At 37.7% G+C, this 11,273-nt stretch overlaps 1 non-coding gene across 1 annotated transcript; it reads right to left on the bottom strand.

Moving 5' to 3' along the window:
- Positions 1–211: 211 nt before the first annotated feature.
- On the bottom strand, positions 212–10,999 carry LOC105042954 (uncharacterized). Its single transcript, XR_012140934.1, has 5 exons — positions 10,688–10,999; positions 7,100–8,393; positions 6,739–6,995; positions 5,860–6,019; positions 212–1,025 (listed from the first exon to the last, which is right to left on the bottom strand). It is a non-coding gene; the product is annotated as an uncharacterized protein (transcript).
- Between the last annotated feature and the right edge of the window lie 274 nt (positions 11,000–11,273).

Below are 11,273 nucleotides of genomic sequence, written 5' to 3'. Positions count from 1 at the left end.
TGCATCAGCCACCAGTGATTCCTGTGCTCCTCTTAAAAGATTAAAGTGCAATGTACAATAGGCATGTAATGAACTTTATGCAATGATAACCTGTCAATAAACAGTTAACAGGAGTTGGCTTTGTAGGCAGAAGCTTTAGGTCCGGAACATAATAGCGAAAGGCCTGGCAATCTCTGCAATGGTGAAATCAGCAGTCACATTTGGGCACATCTAGCATCAAATTTTGGGTGATTATTCTGGGAGTAACAAGACTACTATTTTGATTAAATATAATTCTTACAAACAGAACCTACCCATGTCAGTAAATTATTCATACAATAAGTACATCGGGGTTGTATGTTACAAAGCAAGGTTAGTGGAGACAATCTGCATTTCAATCACATTTGATTTCTGTCCAAGCTCTCTTCTCAAACATTGATAGATCATCAGAAACCCCAACTGTACCCAGCAATTCAACCTGCCTCTCGAAAAGAGACCCATCCTGCCCATCATTTTCAACTGCAGAATGGTCAGGATCAACCATCAACTCCTCTGGGCCAACCTCAATTTTTTGCCCTTTCATCTCCTCCAAACTTCCTGCCTGGCTTTCAGGTATGACATTCGCAGATGCATGCTCTCTCTTGCCATCCTCAATGGTACAAGGGCAAGGACTCTGGGCAGCAAGTAATTTGCAGCCACCTGTAAGTGCTGACTTGGCAACTGAAGCTCCTCCAGATCTGATCCTGGCCTCAATAGCCTTGATCACTGAAGCAGCGGCCTTGGGGGGCACTACACGGGCACCGCAAGCAATGGCTGTTGCATGCACCTGAGGATTTGGGCCTGTGTATGGCTTGCAGTGTTCTGATAGATTTCCCGTGGATGGAGCCAGAGCCAGTACACCACTCTTAGATGCAACTGCTGCTGCTGGCTGAAAGGATGCATCCTGCAATTGAGAGCTCGGTCCTGCAGGGCGAGCAGAAACTGGCAATGCCTCAATGGAGCTGCCACAAGTGCATATGATCCGCCTGGAGTTCCTGGTGTTCCAACTGTTTCAGTTCAGCAGATGGAGACATTGTTAGAAAAAGCATTCCTAGCTAAAGAATTAAGACATAATAGCTAAGGAATGTTGTATCCATATGGCCATAGAGACCATAAATCTTGCACATCAAAGTTCTCTCATCTGACCCCATGCTAGATGCACATAGCAACTGGAAGGCGTTCCATGCATAGGTGAAAAAATCTTATAGGTGCATGTCCATTAAGCATCTAGAATAGCCAGAAGATATTATTTGATGTCATAAACATATATTGAAAAAAGAAAGGTCTGCTTGTAAATAGCTAAAATCCCTAAATAATCCTTTTTTCTGGAATTGGTAAAAACAGGAAAGAATGAACATAATAGTGCAGGTAATTTAGCAACCAGAAAAGAAAGATAATTAATAATAAAATCAAAAATTCAGATTCCAACGGGATGTCCTGCAGGACACCGGGATAGGATACCATCTCATGTGCCGGGACAAGGCCATCCCGCTAACATCCCAACATCCCAATCGAAATGCCTTAAGACATCCTTTATCCCAAGTATCAGGACGAGAGGGATAGCGGCGTGTCCCGTTCCATAAAAAAATCATGACTGTTCCGTCCTATGGAATTTAAAATCTTGAATAAAATTATTGACAAGAAATGTTAAAATCTTGATATTTTAATGTAGATGCCTTCAAGTCATCCAAAAGTATTTCTTTCATCCATAAATGCTAGGTCATTTCAAGTCATACTGTCATATCATAACATTCTTAGGCAATCATACATCTTTTCCAAATCCAGTAACATTTCTATTTCTCTAGCACTATTATGGATGGAGAATAAATGTCAAATCACCTAAGCCACTTAAAGACTAGCAAACTGCGTAAGAGACATCAAACGAACTAGTTTCGATAATGGCTTGAGAGAATACAATACAATAGGCAAATCATGCAAGGGTGTTTATTCATTTAATGCCCAAAGATACTATTTGTTTCCATCTTTCTACCAGGTTCTCACAAAACTCTTTCCCACCTCTTGTTACTTCTCTCCCAAGCCTCTTGTAATCCATCTTAATCAACGGGTGAAGTACCAATATCAATACCTATACCAGTACTGACCGGTATAGCATGGGCTGATATCATACTGTATCACCATACGCTATGTATATTGGTGCCAACATAACTAAAGTGAAGTGCATGCCATATGTTGATACGGCAAGACATACTGGTGCCAATATCTTACTGATATGGTACACTGTGGCTGATATGAACCAACATTTAACTCCATTCTTAATAATCTTTCTTCATGAGTCTCTCTAAAACAAACCAGCTACAAGCAATGCCTAATACAAAATAGGCTATTGACAACCTCGGAAGCATGAACACAGATATGGGAAATGGATACGACATGATATGGATATGCTGATATAGCACATCATAAAAAGTGGATATGATACTGCAAGGATGCACCAATAAGTATATATTTTTTTTTTACATATATGCAGAAAGAAGAAAAATCCATAAAGCAAAATAGGCTTTAAAAATAATTTAGTTCATATTTTACATGTTAGCATGAACTTCCACATAGACATCACCTGGTCATTACTCAAATCTGTATACAACCATCCCCACATTATATTTGAGTATCAATATCACAAACTCCAAAATTAACCATTCATTATTAAAATATTAGCATTCGTTACAAAAAAGTAAAAAACATCTTAAGAATATTCTAGTTCATATTTTATACACTAGCATGAAATTCCACAAACTCATCATCTGGTCATTGCTCAACTCTGCAGACACACACTATATTTGATTATCAGCATCATAAACTCAAAAATTAACCATCATTATTGAAAGATTAACATTCACAAAAGAATAGAGTAAAAACCTTTCCTCATACTTTTGAAGTATCTCAAAAGTATCATGAGTGTATCCAGGAATTATCCAAATCTCTTTTTCAGTTTTGAAAAATAGAATATTTAACATAAGTAAGGGACACATATCCAAGAAGTATCCAACAAGTATTGATATCCAATATGCATCTCATAAAGACACCACATATAATTCGAAGCATTTATCTTCCAAGTTAACAATGCAATACAGGGTTTTATTAAAGTAATCCTCTCCAATTGTTTTTTTGTGCATGCTATCTTTTTCGTACTAACTTTGCTTCCAAGCCTCTCCCTCCCCTAAAATTATCTTCTCTTGCTATTAATGCACATGACTTCAAGATATCTAATATGATTTTTCTAATGAACAAAATGATAGGTTGTCTTCTAGTCATGAACAATATTGTATATTGTTCCCATCACAATCAACTCATTTGCAAGCTCACAAAGATACTTGATAATGATTCATTCTTTCAATGCTATTAAATTAAATGTCAAATCACCTAACCTGTTAATAAATCACAAAATGAAATTTGGTATAGAAAGATAGATTATCACTAAACCTTAATCTAACCTGAAGAAAAAAGGCAGATTAAGAATTTAGATGGAGATTTACTCAATAGGGTCCTGAATGTATGATATCTATTTTGCTGCTAAATTTCATCTATGTTGTTTTTTCTATCTTCTCTCCTTTCATTGTTTATGTACCATCTTTTGTCCCATCTCTCTTGACATTTACTTGTACTTTTACATAGATGACCTTAATTCATTGAAAAGAAATCATGAACAAATGCTCTGTTATCTTCAAGGTAGGTCAAATATGATTCCAACACAATCAATCAATGCACAATCAGTTTTTTCTTCCAACATTTCCTATATTTTTATGTAAAATCCTTTTTCTATTATCTCTTGGGAAATGCAAACCACCATATTAGTAAACCTCATATCAAACAACTCAAGTTTCATTATCAAACACTTGTGTAACCAAACACAAATACTTGGGATCGAGGTTTTTAAAGACCAATATCTAAACCATCTCAGTGGTTGGCTGATGCAGAGAAGCCTAAGATGACAGTTTATCTTTGGTTAGATGAGTGGCTTGATAGATCTTTAAAGAAAACTCAAAATCTGGCTTTTTTGGTATAAAATATGGACTAGATCAACCAAAACAATGATCTAGAGTTCATTTTCTTCCCATAATTCTCTCTCTCCCCAAACCCACCTTGCTATGCCTTCTCCACCCAGTCATCGTCCTTCCCTCTTTGCATTTCTGCTGCAGATCTGGCAACCCCCATCCTTGTTGCATTGCTCTACATTCCACCCACTACCATCGTTCCTCTGCACCACCACAGTCGATCCTCCTCCCTGTCTTATCTTCACCGTGATCTCGCTTTCCTTGGATGGCAAAAAAAAATTATCAATATCTGCCAATATTCATATATCAATCGACCCATGCTTTCGATATTTAGGTTTACACAACCTTACCTTAAAAGCTGATATATAAGATTTATCGTATCGATGGATACCTGATTCTGATGCAAACTGATGTCAAGCAAGAACTCAATCTGAGATTAGAAGCTTGGGTGGAATAAGGCTACATGATTATGGTTATGGTACCAATACACTTGCAACCAAGTCAAAGAATCTAAGTTGGATACATATGGCAAATTCAATGCACATCAAACACCTGGATACTTCTCAAATGTCATGTTGCATTACTAATTAGAAAAGAGTTGAACTCTTTCAACAACGAGTTCAGCTCACTGAAATGCAACAAGAAGCAGAGTTTCGCTCTTTTCATGGTCAAGGATGTACATATTAAAATATTTTGAAAAGGGGTGGGAGACCCACCTGCACTAAAATTATCCAAGTCAAGATTTTTGGATGAACCAGCCAAGGATGCAGATATTAGAGTTTTTGAATTCTCATGCTTCTTATACCCTTAAGCTAATCTAGGAGTAACGATGGGGAAGAATGTACCAAAAAGCCCTTAATAAATTATATTCTGGCCTTTTGATTTATACAATCTTTAAAATTAAAAAAAAAAATAACATTCAACATTTCTGTAAATATCGCAACTCATGAAAAACTAATTGATACTCAGAGGCATGATATGTCTCTGGATTTGATACTTGCATCTGTCTTGAATATGACAACTCATGAACAAGGACTGTAAAATCCTCCCAGGAAAACCTAGTTCAAGAGTTCAAATTACAAACTTGAACCCCAACCGACCAACCAGTGAAGCAAGTAATGATGGTCAAAGTCAATCATGGACAATAAATTGAAGCAAGACATTTAGTGGAAGATGTAAGTAAATGTGGATGAAACTCAAGCAGCCATCAACAGCTTTTGACATCATGCGTCTTCATGTTTAATAACAATTAAATAAATCTCCAAGCCCAATCTTTCTAAATTGCAAGCGACTCTAAACTTCATATGCCGTGTTAATTTGTCACACACTTTCCAATGTAATTTAAAATAATATATGGTTTAACACATTGGTTATCTTATCAGTGATAGGTTAAATGACTAATATTAGGAAAGAATGTAGCATGCAGGTTGTTGCAAGATGACAGACAAATTCCCAAGAGATATCCCTTATTTCACCCAAATTTAGAAAACAATTTTGATACTTATATTAGTCGCAGAAGAATGTATATTAGTTAGTACTACTAGAGAAAATATTAGTTAACATTTAACAACCATATAATCAATTATTCCCCAAATGCATTTCTTGGGATTTTAGGGACTTTTAGATACTTCAAATAAAGTTGCACCAATGGTTAAATTACATTCATATGGGATCAATAAATTATGTCCTCGTACCTTCTCCAAATAATTACAGCATTGTTTACTGAGTACTAAAGATATTTTGAAGGGAAAAGAAAACAACAGAAAGCATAATATCTCTCAAAGAGTTACTTAAAGTATGTAAGATGAAAGAAATCACTGATAACAACCTGAACAAGACATTGGCAAGCTTCCCATCACAGGCACATAGAGCGTCACTGGCACTGCAGGTATAGCCACCAGCTGTGTCTCAGAGGAACCTGGACTAGTTAAGTTGTTGCCACTTCTTGGAGTGGAGTCAGCTTTGGCTGCATCAGTAGAATCCAAGTTCTGCAAATTTAAAATGCAAACTAGATAATGGTGCACAGAGAAACTAATGCAAAAAACTTCACAATAAAGAAAGATAATAATGAAAAAAATATTCATGTCAGCAACTCTAATAGGGTTCTACAAGATCATAAGATTGCTTGCTTAAACTTGCAGTTGAAGCTTCTATTATATTTATGCTTATAAATGACAACCATTGATCTAAAATTTATTGGGCAGCAATATGAATTCAAAACCATATATTCCTTGGAGTGGACTTTTAGGTATTGCTGAACACTAGTCCTCAATGTACCATATGAAAAAGACTGAACTTCTTTTGTTATAGTTTTCATGCCAATGCTCAGAATATAGTCATAGATTCTTTCAGGGCTGGATCAAATCAAATTACTAACACATTACCATTACTTCGACAAAAAAATACTACCTATACTGTGAATAGATTAGCCTGCTGAATAAATATCTAGAGTGTTGCCAAATATTCCATACCTACATAATAAGTGTCTATAAAATGCATGTGGGATGATAATGACCACCAAATATGAACACATTAGTAGCTAAAGTCAGATCACTTTTACATAATGGAAAATTGGAATCAACTGCCCAATTTCTTGACAGAATTGTACTCCTTTAATAAACACAAGTGAGATGATTTTTGATACACAATCAAGAACTTTCAAAATAAAGTAGATATACAAAGCAATTATATAAGTGTGAAAGTAAACCTGAGATTTCTGGATCATGGGATCAAGTTCCACATCTTTATCCACTGTGTGCATGCCATCTTTTTTTCTGCAGGCAAATCAGAACCTTCTAATCCATTTCCAATCAACCCTTCCGTAGGTGGTGTGGAAGGTAATGATTGTTTTAGTACACTGACAGCATTTGTGATGTTCAAAACTTGAGTAGCATTGGCTGTATGCACACCATCTGATGGATTATGCAATAACTGACTGTTTGCTATGTTTAGGATCAATGGGACCTGAACAGGGTGATCGGACTAACTTGAATCACTTGGTGAAGTAAATGATATAGCAAAAAATTAAAGAACTGGTGGACATGCTCGAGTTCTTGTGCTGTTATTACCTGCTTGACTTCATTCAAGCACTGCAAGTCTTTCAAAGCTTTTTTCTGTGCTGGATGGACAACAAGAAATGCTTGTTTAGCTCCACCAATATGTAGCCCTTGTTGTCCAATATTAACGGCAGCTTTTTTGGCTGCGGCAACCTTCTCAACAGCCTCTTTCAGAGCAGACATCGCCACATTGTAACTGTCTTCGGTTGCAGCCCCTTCTTGTGCATACTTGATGGCTTCACAACATAACTGGTTGTATAGGACAGTTAGTGATTCTTGACCTGTTCCTTGTGTTCTAGCAGAAGATTCATCCATTACCATCTCATCAGGCTTTATAATTGCTCCTTGCAGATTAATGACTTCTCCAGCATTGCTATGTGATTCAAGATGAGGCACTTTAGATCATGGTTATGCTCCTTCTCAAACTTTGTAACAACCCATTTTCCAGAGTTTGCCCTCTTCACAATAATCATTGCTTTACATCCTATCCTTGTTATCACTCTAGGGCGCTTGATTTTTCCTTCATCTGTTATCTCATTCTTTACACGAATTTCACGAAAGCCTTCCTTGGAACAAACAATCTGCCGAGAAATAATTGAATTATCACGTCTTGAACGGCAATACTTGCTAATACGTGCACGAAAACCCATGTGACTTGCATATGCTATGTAGAATGTCTTTGCAGCTTCTTCAGACTCAAACTCCATCCCCTCAAACGGTTCCTGAACAGCACCTCCATCACTGATGTAAGATTGTACTAGAAAATCATCATTCCTGCGCACTGTCCTAACCTCCACTTTTCTTGGAGGCACTGGCCCATGATTATGCTCTTTTTCAAATTTGGTAACAATCCATTTCTCAGGGCCCATTTTTTTAACCATAATCATTGCCTTACAACCAACCCTTGTGGCTGCTCGTTGTCGCTGTCTTCGCTCACCAGAAAGACCTTCATTAGCACGAGCCTCACGAAAGCCCTCTTTAGAACATACAATTCTCCGAGAAATAATAGAGTTGTCACGCCTAGAACGAGTGTACCTACTGATACGGATGCGAAATCCCACATGCTTGCATATGCAGCATAGAATGTCCTCGCTGCTTCTTCAGATTCAAACTCCATGCCCTCATATGGTTCCGCATCTGTGTCACCTCCAGATGCAATTATTTCTCCTTTGTCTGGATTTCGCATCATTTTACTTTGTTCATCCACAAAAGGCTCAATATCCATGGGAGCGATGGTAACTTCTGTTCTGCCATCTTCGGAGTAAATACAGGGTTTGACTAATTCATCTTCCATCCTTAGCATCCACTGTTAGAGAACATTCTGTCAGTTAAATTAAATCAGATTAGCTTGATTTGCAAAATAAAACATCTACCATCTGTTGGCAATTTCGAGTTTGATGTTTTATCAAGGCTTTAGGTATAGACTTATAGATGGCTTTAGGTATAGACCTTGAGCTTTAAAGTGGAAGTTTAGTTGCCATGATAGAAGACATTAAGACTGAAATTCCTAAATGGTAATGTACATAAATTTACACCAAATTGAGTCACCAGTCAAGAATATCAAATTTTTGAGTAATATTAAATAAAAATTAAAGACATCATCCAAATATACAAATACATAAAAATTTGAAGGAAAAAAAGTATATCTACAAAGAAGGATGGGCAATAGATAACAAGCATGTATGAAGCAATAGACAAACTGCCAGCATTGATTGTTAACCAAAATATCTTTCACAAATAAGTTATAAAGTTCCAAAACATTTCATAAAAATAATGGGTTGTTACATAGGTAGTGAATTATTTCAATTATCTGGGAAGAGTCCTGAGACTAATTCAGCAATCAAAATGTTGTAATAGCTGGAGGTTTCTTCAACATTTGAGAAAGTCTAGTGACTAAACTTAGATCACAAATATATAGTAGGAAAGATGAATTAATGCAAGCTCACAAAAAGCAAATACGGGATTTTAGCTAAATAAGCATGCTCACTATTTTTAAAATGATATAATGCTAAACCTGCATATATACCTTTAAGTCCACATGCTAATCCATAAATGCAGATATAATAGAATCAAAATATTTATATGTATAAAATTAAATTCCATGTGCTAAAAACCAATATTGCCATTGAAATAATCCAAATTAAAGGGTTGTTTGGAGTCATGGAGTTAAAGTTGCATCATCATTCAAATTGCATTGCAACATAAGTTGTAGTAGTTGACTTACAAGAAAGCTCACTTCTTGCATTTGGAGGAGAGTTTGGGGATAAGAGAAGCATCTATCAGAGAAATTCTGTCAAACATCCTACAAGCAAATGCCATGTCAAAGCACTCGATGTACATGAAGATGAGATGTCTAGGACAAAGAAGTCAGTGTCAAAGGCAGGGGCAGCGAGGGCCTTCTAAGCCTAGACCTAGGTGCCGTGGAGAGGGAGCAAGCAGCGGTGTGCATCTTGAGGGGGGTGGAGAAGGTGAAGGAGATGGGCAGAGTGGGGGAACAAAGGCAGCGCATGGCCACGTAGCCGTGGAGGGGGTAGGTGACAAACGAGAAGCAAGAGAAGATAAAGTGGAGAAAGGGGGCAGTGCCACAGATGAGGACGGTCCAGAGGAAGGGTTGGGGCATGAGACCTGGGCGAAGATAAGGAGTGGGCAGGGGTGGGTGGACATGCAGCAATCAGTGAGATAATGGAGGAGACAGGGCAAGAATGAGAGGGAAAAGAAAATAGTTCAAAAGAATAATAAGATACCTAATCGAGCGACTGCAACTTGCCCTATGGTCATTTTTGACCGCAAGTCGACCTACCACAAGAAAGCCATAAGTTGCAGCTTAATAACCAACTCGACTTACTCTACAATTTATGTTGCAAGCATCCAAACAAATGGACTTATCTGTATTTGCAACTCGAGCTGCATGCAGCCCCACTTACAAGACTTCAAATGGCTCCTAAATCAAAAATTCAAGACCTTCCAAAGCATTTCTAACCATCTCCAATTGCCTGTATTTATATCTGGATCACCACTTATGAAAGTATCAAATTTAGCCTATCTGCAGTTTATGGTTGAAAGCATCCAATTTATCACATGCAGCATGCTATGTTACCCAGACCCTTCAATTTAGCCTACAGTATCCACAACCGAACACGGACAATGGTAGCACTAGGACACAATTGCGTAAGAAAAACTCTTGGATACTAGAAGGACCCAACACTCAGGCATACACCTGCGTCTGACACATGAACCAACCGAATCCTTGTAACGCAACATGCATGATGGTGACATCCATTAAATCCACTCTCTAACACATAAGAACAGTGGATCAGTCAGTGTGATCATATGGGTTACATTACTCGATCTTAATTCAAAGAACGTCATCTTCAAAACATAAATAAAAATCAAAATTTTGGAAGGTTGCATCAATATTCAAAATTTTAAAAAGCCGATCCAACAGTTCTCGCCATGTGTGCATAAAAGTACAAGCTTTTTCAACCAAGTTAAAAAGCGCAAATAAAAAGGAAGTAACTTCTCAAAAATTAACAGACTTTGATCACAGTTAATAAAAGAACTATGCGTGGGGCAATTCGAACTCGTATCAGAACCGGTTACCTTCGAGATTACTACTCGAACATCTCCTGGGTGCTACGGGAACGAATCCATTACTCCGAGAGGAGGGAAGAGATGAGAGCCCCTCTTGGCTCGGCTATGGATATCTGATCCACGAAGAACGGATGAGTTGTGGCATTGATGAGGGGAAATCTCTTGGATCAGAGGGGATGAGAGGCCATGGAGAGAGAAGGGGAATGAGGGGATTGGGGATTCGAGGGCTTCGATCGGATGGGAAGAAGGGAGAGGAAGAGGAAAATAGAGAGGGAAAGGGATGTGGGTGGGGAAGAGCGAATGGACGGTGGGGGTTTGCGGTGGACCGAGATGCGATAAAGAACAGGAAGAGGTCACGAATTGATGAGCGAGGAGGCCCACCAGATGCGGTCATACACTGGATGGACCGGGACTCACGTGATCCGCAATTAACGGTGTGGGTGTTTCATTGGTGAAGTAGTTGAAGGCATTTTCACTAAATTAAAATAATATTCAGCATCTGTCTGGTTGCGATTATTCTACTATACAAAAATAAATTTTATATTAAATTATTATATTTAATATAAAAAATAAAAAAAAAGATGACCAAAAATTG

This window comes from Elaeis guineensis, chromosome 4, assembly GCF_000442705.2.
Source record: "Elaeis guineensis isolate ETL-2024a chromosome 4, EG11, whole genome shotgun sequence".
NCBI lineage: Eukaryota > Viridiplantae > Streptophyta > Magnoliopsida > Arecales > Arecaceae > Elaeis > Elaeis guineensis.
Note: the sequence above shows the minus strand (reverse complement) of the source record. Positions and strands in the feature narration are given on the sequence as shown.